Below are 9148 nucleotides of genomic sequence, written 5' to 3' on the forward strand. Positions count from 1 at the left end.
CCTTCCGACTTATCTTCCTTCTCCCTATTTAGGCCTTCCATCCTTCACAAGATAGAATCCTCAGTTTTTAACTCACCCCACACACACACACACAAACACACACAAACACAAAAACACACCATCCATCAAGGTCTTCCTGTGAGACATCACCTAGAATTCAAATTTTATTTTTTCACAAACTCTGGGAATCTTAGACCAAATAATGTTGATACTGATATATCCCAACTTCTTGCATTAAAAGCTGTGATAGAAACACAGGATGTCCCTGTAGAGTAGAAACGGGAGACCTTGTCCCTCTAGATCACTGTTTTTCAACCTTGGCAACTTTAAGATGTGTGGGATTCAATTTCAACTCAACATGCTGCCTGGGGAATTCTGGGAGTTGAATCCCATGCAACTTTAAGTTGCCAAGGTTGAAAAACACTGATCTAAATCTTACTAAACTAGGAACAGCCTAAGGAAACTAATGGCTGAGCTGAGATATCAGAGGCACAGTTCTTACTTTACAGCTCTATGAAAGATCTTTCATTGTTTTGGGGCATCGCAGAAAATATTATTCTCCTTGAAAACAACAACCAAAAATCCATAAAGGGCAGAAACCAAAGCATGTATAGAGATGCTGATGTAGAAGCAACACTGTTGAAAATGGTTGGATCCAAATCTCTAGGCAAAATTCTTGATCCTTCCCGAATTGTCTTTCATCATTGATATGTGAGATTTTTAATAATTCAGAAACTGAGTCTACAACCTTACTGTAAATTTAAGCACACAGGTGACTTGCCACATTCCCTGCAAATATTGGAAAATGGCAGGTGTTGGCCAGTTTCCTACATATTAACATTCATACAAGAGTCGTGAGTGACAAAAGAATACACTTTAGAGAATGGCAGGGGGAAAAGGACAGATTGAATAGTAACTATGGGATTAATTTATGACAGATGATTCTATTCTCCTCTTTAAACCCTTTATGTCCTTCATTGTATCTGCTCATTATAGTCTATAATGCTACAAGATATTTTATTTGATTTTATAAAGGGGCAAGTGGGAAAGAGACAGGAAATCACAATAAAGTAGAAAGCTGTAATACTGGGATTTTTTTTCCATGAAGGAGACATGGTATAAAATAACCCTAAACTGACTTCTATACTTAATACCCCTTAATTTCTCTTAATCAGTTAAGCCACTTTTACAGTGCACACATTAGACTGAAAGCTTTTTCATCATGCTTTAGTTAATTTATTTAATTTGGGAGGGGCAGGGTTAGACTTGGAGCAGCCATTATCACTCAGGCTACCTCACAGAAAATTAGAGGGGAAATTAGAGGAGGGAGTTCCATGGACACTGGCTTAAGCTTCTGGAGGACAGGGAAGGGGAAAATATATACTTCTTCTGGACCTCTGTTAGGATACATTTTAAAAACAACCCTGCAAACCCCAAGTATTTCTAAGAGAGCCATACAAAATGTTAACATACATGTGTAAAAAACAGACTGATGTCCTTATAATAGACAATCATATTTTTACAACTGTAGCTGTTAGACAAAATTCACACATATATGTAAAAAACCTCTAGATGACTGATTGATAGATAGATAGATAGATAGATAGATAGATAGATAGATAGATGAATAAAATGTCAAATTTAAGGAGACATTTGGCACAATCCAGAAAGTGGTTGAAGGGCCAGAAGTGTTGCTGTATCAGAAGACTTCTAGCACCCAGTGCAGGGGTTGAAAGCTCTGTTGTGGCTATCCTGGTGTCAACAATCCATTGAAGGGGGAAAGGTTCTGCCATCATGTTGGGGAGCTTATGGATCTGCAAAATTCAAACTCATTCTCTTGAGACTCAAATAGTCTCTAAAACTAGTTCTCTGTCACAACTGTCCCTCACTACGTTTAATGAGTTGGAAGAAAGATAAAATAGAAAAATAAGATACAATTGCTTCCCTTTGGCATTTTCTCACTATACCAATATATTCCATAGAACTACACTGTTAATTTGAACAGTAAACACTATTAATATTTTCAGAGAACACACTGGATGAGTTGAATCCACACAGAGAACACAGTGCATAGAGCCAAGCCATATCAGGCTTTACTGGTTGAAACCAGCAACTGGGAGCCTCTGGACAATCAGTGCAGGGCCTGTTTTAAAACCAATGTCCTTGTTTTTTATATTTTCCAGCAGAGATAAATATACAATTATATTTATGTAGTAAATTACATAATAAATTGTGTATAATATATAATAAATTAGGTTTGTGAGGACTTGCTTTGCTGACAAGCACCCACACCTCTGATTCTGTCTTTTACCAATCCAGAACTACCTATGTCCTATGCTTTTCATTAATCATGCTAACAATTTCCTTATTTCAGTGTTAGATTTATATTCAGTGTAATCATATGCTGCTCAAAAAACTAAAGTGCAATATATTACTTAGTAGCGCAGCTGTGCTAATTACTATCACATCACAGTTGTTTAATTATTGCTCAACAAAATCAACTGTTTACTCAAAGTTACTAGCCAGAAATACACAGAACGCAAGGGTGAACATTCAATCCATCTGTTGTGTCAACAGTGGGAAAAAATGGATTGGCCATCTTAGTAATTTTGTGATATCTGATTAATTCAGCTGCTTAACAAGAAATGGAGATACTGCAGATTACAATGGAGGGGAGGAACACAGTATGCTGCCCTGACCTGTTGGAAGCAGAGCAGGGCTGGCTTTAGGCTAAGGACAAGTAGGAACTGGCCTAGAAAGCCAATGCTTAAGGGGTGCTAATACCACCCCTCTTTCCAAAATCATTCTAAAAATGCAAATCTTTGTGGTTGCTAAACTGGCACCAGTCAAAGTGGCCTAGGGGTGCTACACAACCTTGAGCTGAAACAGAAGCAGAGCATGCTGATTTAGAACCAGAAATTCAAAGCTGGTTAGATGCTGCTTGAACTGAAAGAATGCCCAATCATCATTCTAACAACTTAGGGGGACTATTACTGGCTGGGTGTCATAGGGCACCACTTTCACATGCTTTCTTCCTATCCTTAGTCAGTAGAAAAATATGTTGACATAAATCCTGAGGCAGGACATTGTTATTGTCCTTACTGTTTTTATATGCTACAGTTCAGGACAGCAATTGGTGGCTTCGCTGGCCTCCTTTCTTCTCCGACCCAGAGTCGTTGGCAGGAAAAACAATTACCAAACACCTGAACATGTGGCAGGGCAGGCTGGGGGAACTGGGGATTTCCTTCTTAGGGTCTTTCAGAGTAAAGATTTATCTGAAGTTCAAGGCCTGGTTGGTTATATGTTTGTTTGTTTGTTATTTTTTTGCTGTGGGAATATTGTTATCTTTATATATTGTTGAATATTTTCTTGAAAGATATAGAAGATCAAGAGATCAATATTCTTCCCAGAGATGCTGCCCACAGACCCTACTCTTCTTTCAATCTATTTTTAAGGAAAAGATTAAAAAATAAGTACAAAAGGAAAACGAATAAGCCCAGAGAAACACTGGCAATGTGGGGTGGGGGAGACAGCATCCTCACTTTTACCCAAATGACATTTTTTCACTGTGGTACTTGAGCCCTTGGTGGGGACTGGCTTCAGTTCTGCTTTTCCTCTTGCACCACTTATTTTCTACCAATGCCCCCTTGAAAAGAAATCATTCTGACTAAAAGCTACCCAAAGAATTACTCCTGTCCTTTTGGGCTAATGAATGGCTCTCCCTCCTAATGACTTTGGTCACTTGGAAGAACTTAATATGGCATAGCATTCATGCCAGTTCTGCACCTGCCAGCCTGGAACAAGTAGCTATTTCAGTTTGTTTAGCCTTCACCTTTCCCGTGATAGGAACAGCATCTCTTCCTCTCTTCCTTCCATCCACAAAGATCACCTTTTTCAGGCAATGCAGAGGTAGGTTGGCTTATGCTTGTCCCCAGTTCCTGGAGCTGGAATCCAGCCATCAAAGGCAGGAAGGGGACAGTCCTGCAACAGAGCTGTCCAGCCAATCCAAGCAAGGAGATAGCTGTCCCTGACTGCATCATTGCAAGGTCCTCCCTAAGCCACTTTAGATTATCTCCATGGGAAATTTGCTATCAGGAGAAGATGGAAAATAGCACTGCCAATACCAGCAAACTAAAGCTGCCTCTACAACATTGTGATGCTATGTCCCTCAAAAATGGTAAGACATCTTTGTTGTCATGAGTACTGATGGCGAGCAGGGGGGGAAACGCATGCGTAGTACTGAGGAATTAAGCAGCCATTCAAAGAGACACAGATCAGACCCACTTTAACTTTTGGGGTTTATCTGTCTGAGTTTTTCCCATGCTTCTTCAGTTTGTTAGGATTTTCTGTCTTATGTAGCAGTAATAAACACTAGAGACCTATTCATCATCTCAGCATGATTCCTGACTGTTAGGACATTTGTGAGATGACTGTTAGGACATGAAGATAAGCTCTTTAAAAAACTATGCTGTTTCTAGCCTGTTTTGAACCTAATTTATGGTGAAGTGTTTTATTTAAAATTATATATTGTATAATAATGGCTAAAAACTAATGGATACAGAACCTTTTTTGAAAAAAGTACAAAAGTGGTTTGTCACTGCTTCCTTCCTAGCCCTAATACAGGTATTCCTCACTTTGCAACCACAATTGGGACTGATAACTCAGTTATTTAATGAAGCGGTCACTAAATGAAACCATGACTGTTTTATGCTCTTACTTCAGCTGGCATCTCTCCCAAGGGCTGGTTAGCTTTCAAGCCCAGATAAGGACAACCTTGGGTTTCCCCTACTGGGTGTGCAGAATAGATTGCAAATAAAATAAGTAAAGTAAAGTAAAGTAAAGTAGAATTAAATTTTATAGATATATAAAGTACATAATTCGATTAACTCATTCCAGAATTAAGTGTAGAATTCTTCCAAATGACAAAGGTTGTAATCACTGTACTTCAAACATGGGCCAGCTCTATTTGTAACCATCCTGAATTTCCTCAACACTTAAGACATTTTTCATAACACTAAAAACTACATTAAAAAAATAAACATATAATAGAATATATTAAATACAGTATACTGAAGATGTTTTAATAAGTGATCTTGAATGAAAATTGTGGTACTTCTTGTCGTTAAGTACCCTAAAAATATAACCAGAACAATTTTTTGATTTGATTGCAAATTTCAAGTGATCAGATCTTTGAAAATTTTCATTCAAAAATTAAGATTTAATCAATATTCTATTCATTAATTAAGAGTCACTGAAATTGACTTATGTAAAAATTCCAATGAAAAATCATCTGAAGGAATAAATAACAATCCTAAAAAAGGAAACTTTTAAAGACAAATGGCAGAATTTGAAACATTTACACAGAATCAAGACCACCTACCAGGATAGATGATAGATAGATAGATAGATTAAAACATGACACAGAGAGAGAACAAGTAAAAAATTGTATGATAACGTTAATGCAAAATTTTAAAGAAACATTTACAATACAGCAATGGAAAGACTTATGGAAAAACTCAGTAAATTTTACCCCATGCTGTAATTTAAGAAAAAAATGGTACAAATGTTTTACAGATATACATAACTCCATCAATAATCATATAATAAAACATGCTGGAAATGTTGTGATACAGAAGGAACATTTTATCATATGAACTGAAACCTCAGTTTTTTCTACTAGGAATTGTTCCAAAGCAAACAAAAAATATCACTATTTATTAAAATATATCCTGACAGTCACAAGGACAAATTTGGCTCAACATTGGAAAAGAAAAACTTTGCCAAAAATATCAGAGTGGGAAGCCAAACTTGGAAAATATGCAGCAATGGCAAATTTAACAGTATACATCCAGAACAGAAGTTTGATTAAATTTCAGCAAAAATGTCTTCTTATATACAGTATAATTTATCACACAAGGCCAACTCAGACCTTAGACTAGTTTTTTTAAGGGGGAAATAAGTGACATAAAGACAGTAATTAGAAACTGTTTCATTGTGTATAAATATTGTGATGCAATCATCGGTCAGGTTCGATGGGAGGGAATTTAAAATTATACAGCTTCTCAATATTGTTTTTTACTGGTTTTTCTCCTTTTTAGTTTTCTTTTTTCTTCTCTTTTTTTAATTTCTGTTTTCCTTCTTTTCCTTTTACATAAATACATGCATCTGTCTGGAATAATGACCAATAGTGATCATATCAACATTATCATGTTTAGAGTATTATAGAAATTTTGAGTTATTTCTTAAGCTGACATAACGAATGTAGTTCTTGTAAGAAATGACACACTTTCTCCCAATAATGACCTGACTCATGCACCATTGAAAATGCAAAATTCAGATTTATTGAGAATGTGTACAGATCAAGAGAAAAGCTGCTATTGAAGATTCCCACCTAAACTACCTAATTAAAAGCTAGCTGACACCTCACTCCCCCCCTTTACTTCTCTTCCCACCTAATTTCAACAGCCAGCATGCCAGGCATAGATGTCTCTGCTAGTACGACCTTGACTTCCCCCCTTCAGCCCAAACAGAATACTTCATGCTCCTGACTATTCCCACCTCCCAACTGGTTCTCGGTTCTTGACACGTGTTGACTCATCATGGCAGGCGAACATAATCAGATGATTTATCAATCGTTTGAATGTGGAGTCTGACAGTTCTCTATATTTAATGAATGAATGAAATAATGGAATAATGAATTTTAAGTTTTATAATTGTAAACTCTTTGTTAATTTACTTAGATTTTAATCTTTAACCACTATGTCTATATCTTCCTTTTTTTATTTTATGTTGTTATTTATTCTGTATCTTTAAATGTTTTGATAGATAGATAGATAGATAGATAGATAGATAACCTATAAAATGATTTAACCGATTCCAAGCCTTACAAGCTCCTGCCAACCTAGCAGTTCGAAAACATGCAAATGTGAGTAGATTAATAGGTACCGCTTCAGCGGGCAGGTAACGGTGTTCCATGTAGTCATGCCGGCCACATGACCACGGAAGTGTCTACGGACAAACGCCGGCTCTTCGGCTTTGAAACGGAGATGAGCACCGCCCCCTAGAGTCGGACACGACTGGACTTAATGTCAAGGGAAACCTTTACCTTTAAGCCTTACAAAGTTTTGCTGCTCTGCATGCACTGAGTGGCCCATGTTGGAAAATGCTATTCAACAGAGTGTGAATTCCTTTAAAGCGACAGAAATGGATTATACTGTATAGCATGAACCAAATTCACTAAACTTTTCATTTGTATTTTTTTAAAAAATCACAAGTAATGTGAGATAATAATACAATGATACCTATATTTAATGGAGAGATTTTGTGTTTGGATTTCACCTCCAAAACAATGGACAGGTTAGTTGTTTCCAAGGTCTGAATGGACAATTGACATTAATAATATTATTGTGTAATTATATAATTGATATTATTTGTGCATTTGTGTTCATTTTTGTTATTTGTGTAATGACGTAATTGACATCTTTAATGACATTTGTATCAATTTGTGTCTTCTACATAAATGTCAATTACATCATTACACAAGTGACAAAATTGATGCAAATGATGTAAAAACATGTTATATCATGATGTAAATGGAATGTAAATTTGAGTTTAATTGACTTTTTTGTCATTTGCATCAATTTATAACTTTTGCATAATTAAATATCAAAATGTCAAAGAAAGAAGCCAATAGGAAAAACTAATGTGGAAGGAAAGAGAAGTAGAGGATGACCAGCAGCAAGGTGGATGGACTCAAGTTACAGTGGTGATGGGTGCACTGTTGGAAGACCTGAAGGACCAGGTTAGGGACAGACTGGAGGTCTGTCATCATGGAGAAAATCTATCTATGTGGTCGCTTAGAGTCAACAATGTCTTGATGGCACATATCAATCAAATCTTAAATGAGGCTTTGTTATTTTAAAAAATTGTCCCCACTATTACAAATTTAAGTTCAACTAGTTAACTGCACTGAGATTTACTTTATAGAATGATTCCCAATTGCTCCAGTGAAGTTTTTTTAATGAGACTGAAAATGAGTTAAGAAACAGAAAGTTGGGAGGAGAGGGTTGTAAGACACCTCAGTATCCACTATATACCATGAGCAGAAAAACAAGTGTATTTGTTGCATAAATAAGTGTGTAGAAGTGCCACTAGATCATGGATAATTTGCTTGGCCTTCTCTAGGTCTATAATATACTTCAACTTGAACTGAAGACTCAGCATTTGTTTTGTTGTACAGTGTAACTGTCTTCAACCTGGTGTCCTTATGATGCATTAAATCACTATAGTTTCTGGTCTGGTTTACCAACACAGTTGGAAATCAAAAGTCATCTCTTAGAGACCAGTGTTTCTCAACCCTGGCAACTTTAAGATGTATGGACTACAACTCCTAGAATTCCATGCTGGCTGGGGAATTCTGGGAGTTGAAGTCCACACATCTTAAAGTTGCCAAGGTTGAGAAACACTGTCTTAGACATTCAACCTGTAGAAATATGGGCCATATCTGACATTTTGGTACCATCAGGATACTGCATATACATTTTCTAAAATATGCATATAATTTATCTTTGGAATTACTACACACTTATTTTAAAGACTTTGTTTTCCCCCTTACACAAATGGTTAGCACACATATTACAGTATACTTTACTGGGGCCATTGGAGAGCCCTACCCCACCCCAAATCCTTTGTAAACCAGATCTGCCACTTAGTCACTGCATGGCCATTTGGAAAACTACAGGAACTGACATGCAGTTGTGGCAGTTCAGCTAGTTTCTGTTGTTTGAGTACACACAATATACAGGTGCCAAAACAGCACAACCAGTGTTTCCAGATGCAAGTTGTACACACAATAGTCTGACCATGGGTCTATAACTCATGGCCCTTTTCTTCCAATCACAGGAAATTGATAGCATGTGAAGGAACCATTATCATGCGGTAAATATGAAAGTCAGAACTGAAATCATGGGTGAATGTTCAAGGTTATTTTCTTTTTTCTGTCAGCATTGTGCACCACCGCGCCATGCAACTAGTGTATGCATGAATTTGCCTGTTTTTCGGAATCTCTTCTGTCAGTAAAACGTGATTAGCAATTTATTTAACTCTCCCTTTATTAAGGCTCAGCAGGGAACCTATTCCTCTGGCAAAG

This window comes from Candoia aspera, chromosome 7, assembly GCF_035149785.1.
Source record: "Candoia aspera isolate rCanAsp1 chromosome 7, rCanAsp1.hap2, whole genome shotgun sequence".
In the NCBI taxonomy this organism is placed as follows: Eukaryota; Metazoa; Chordata; class Lepidosauria; order Squamata; family Boidae; genus Candoia; species Candoia aspera.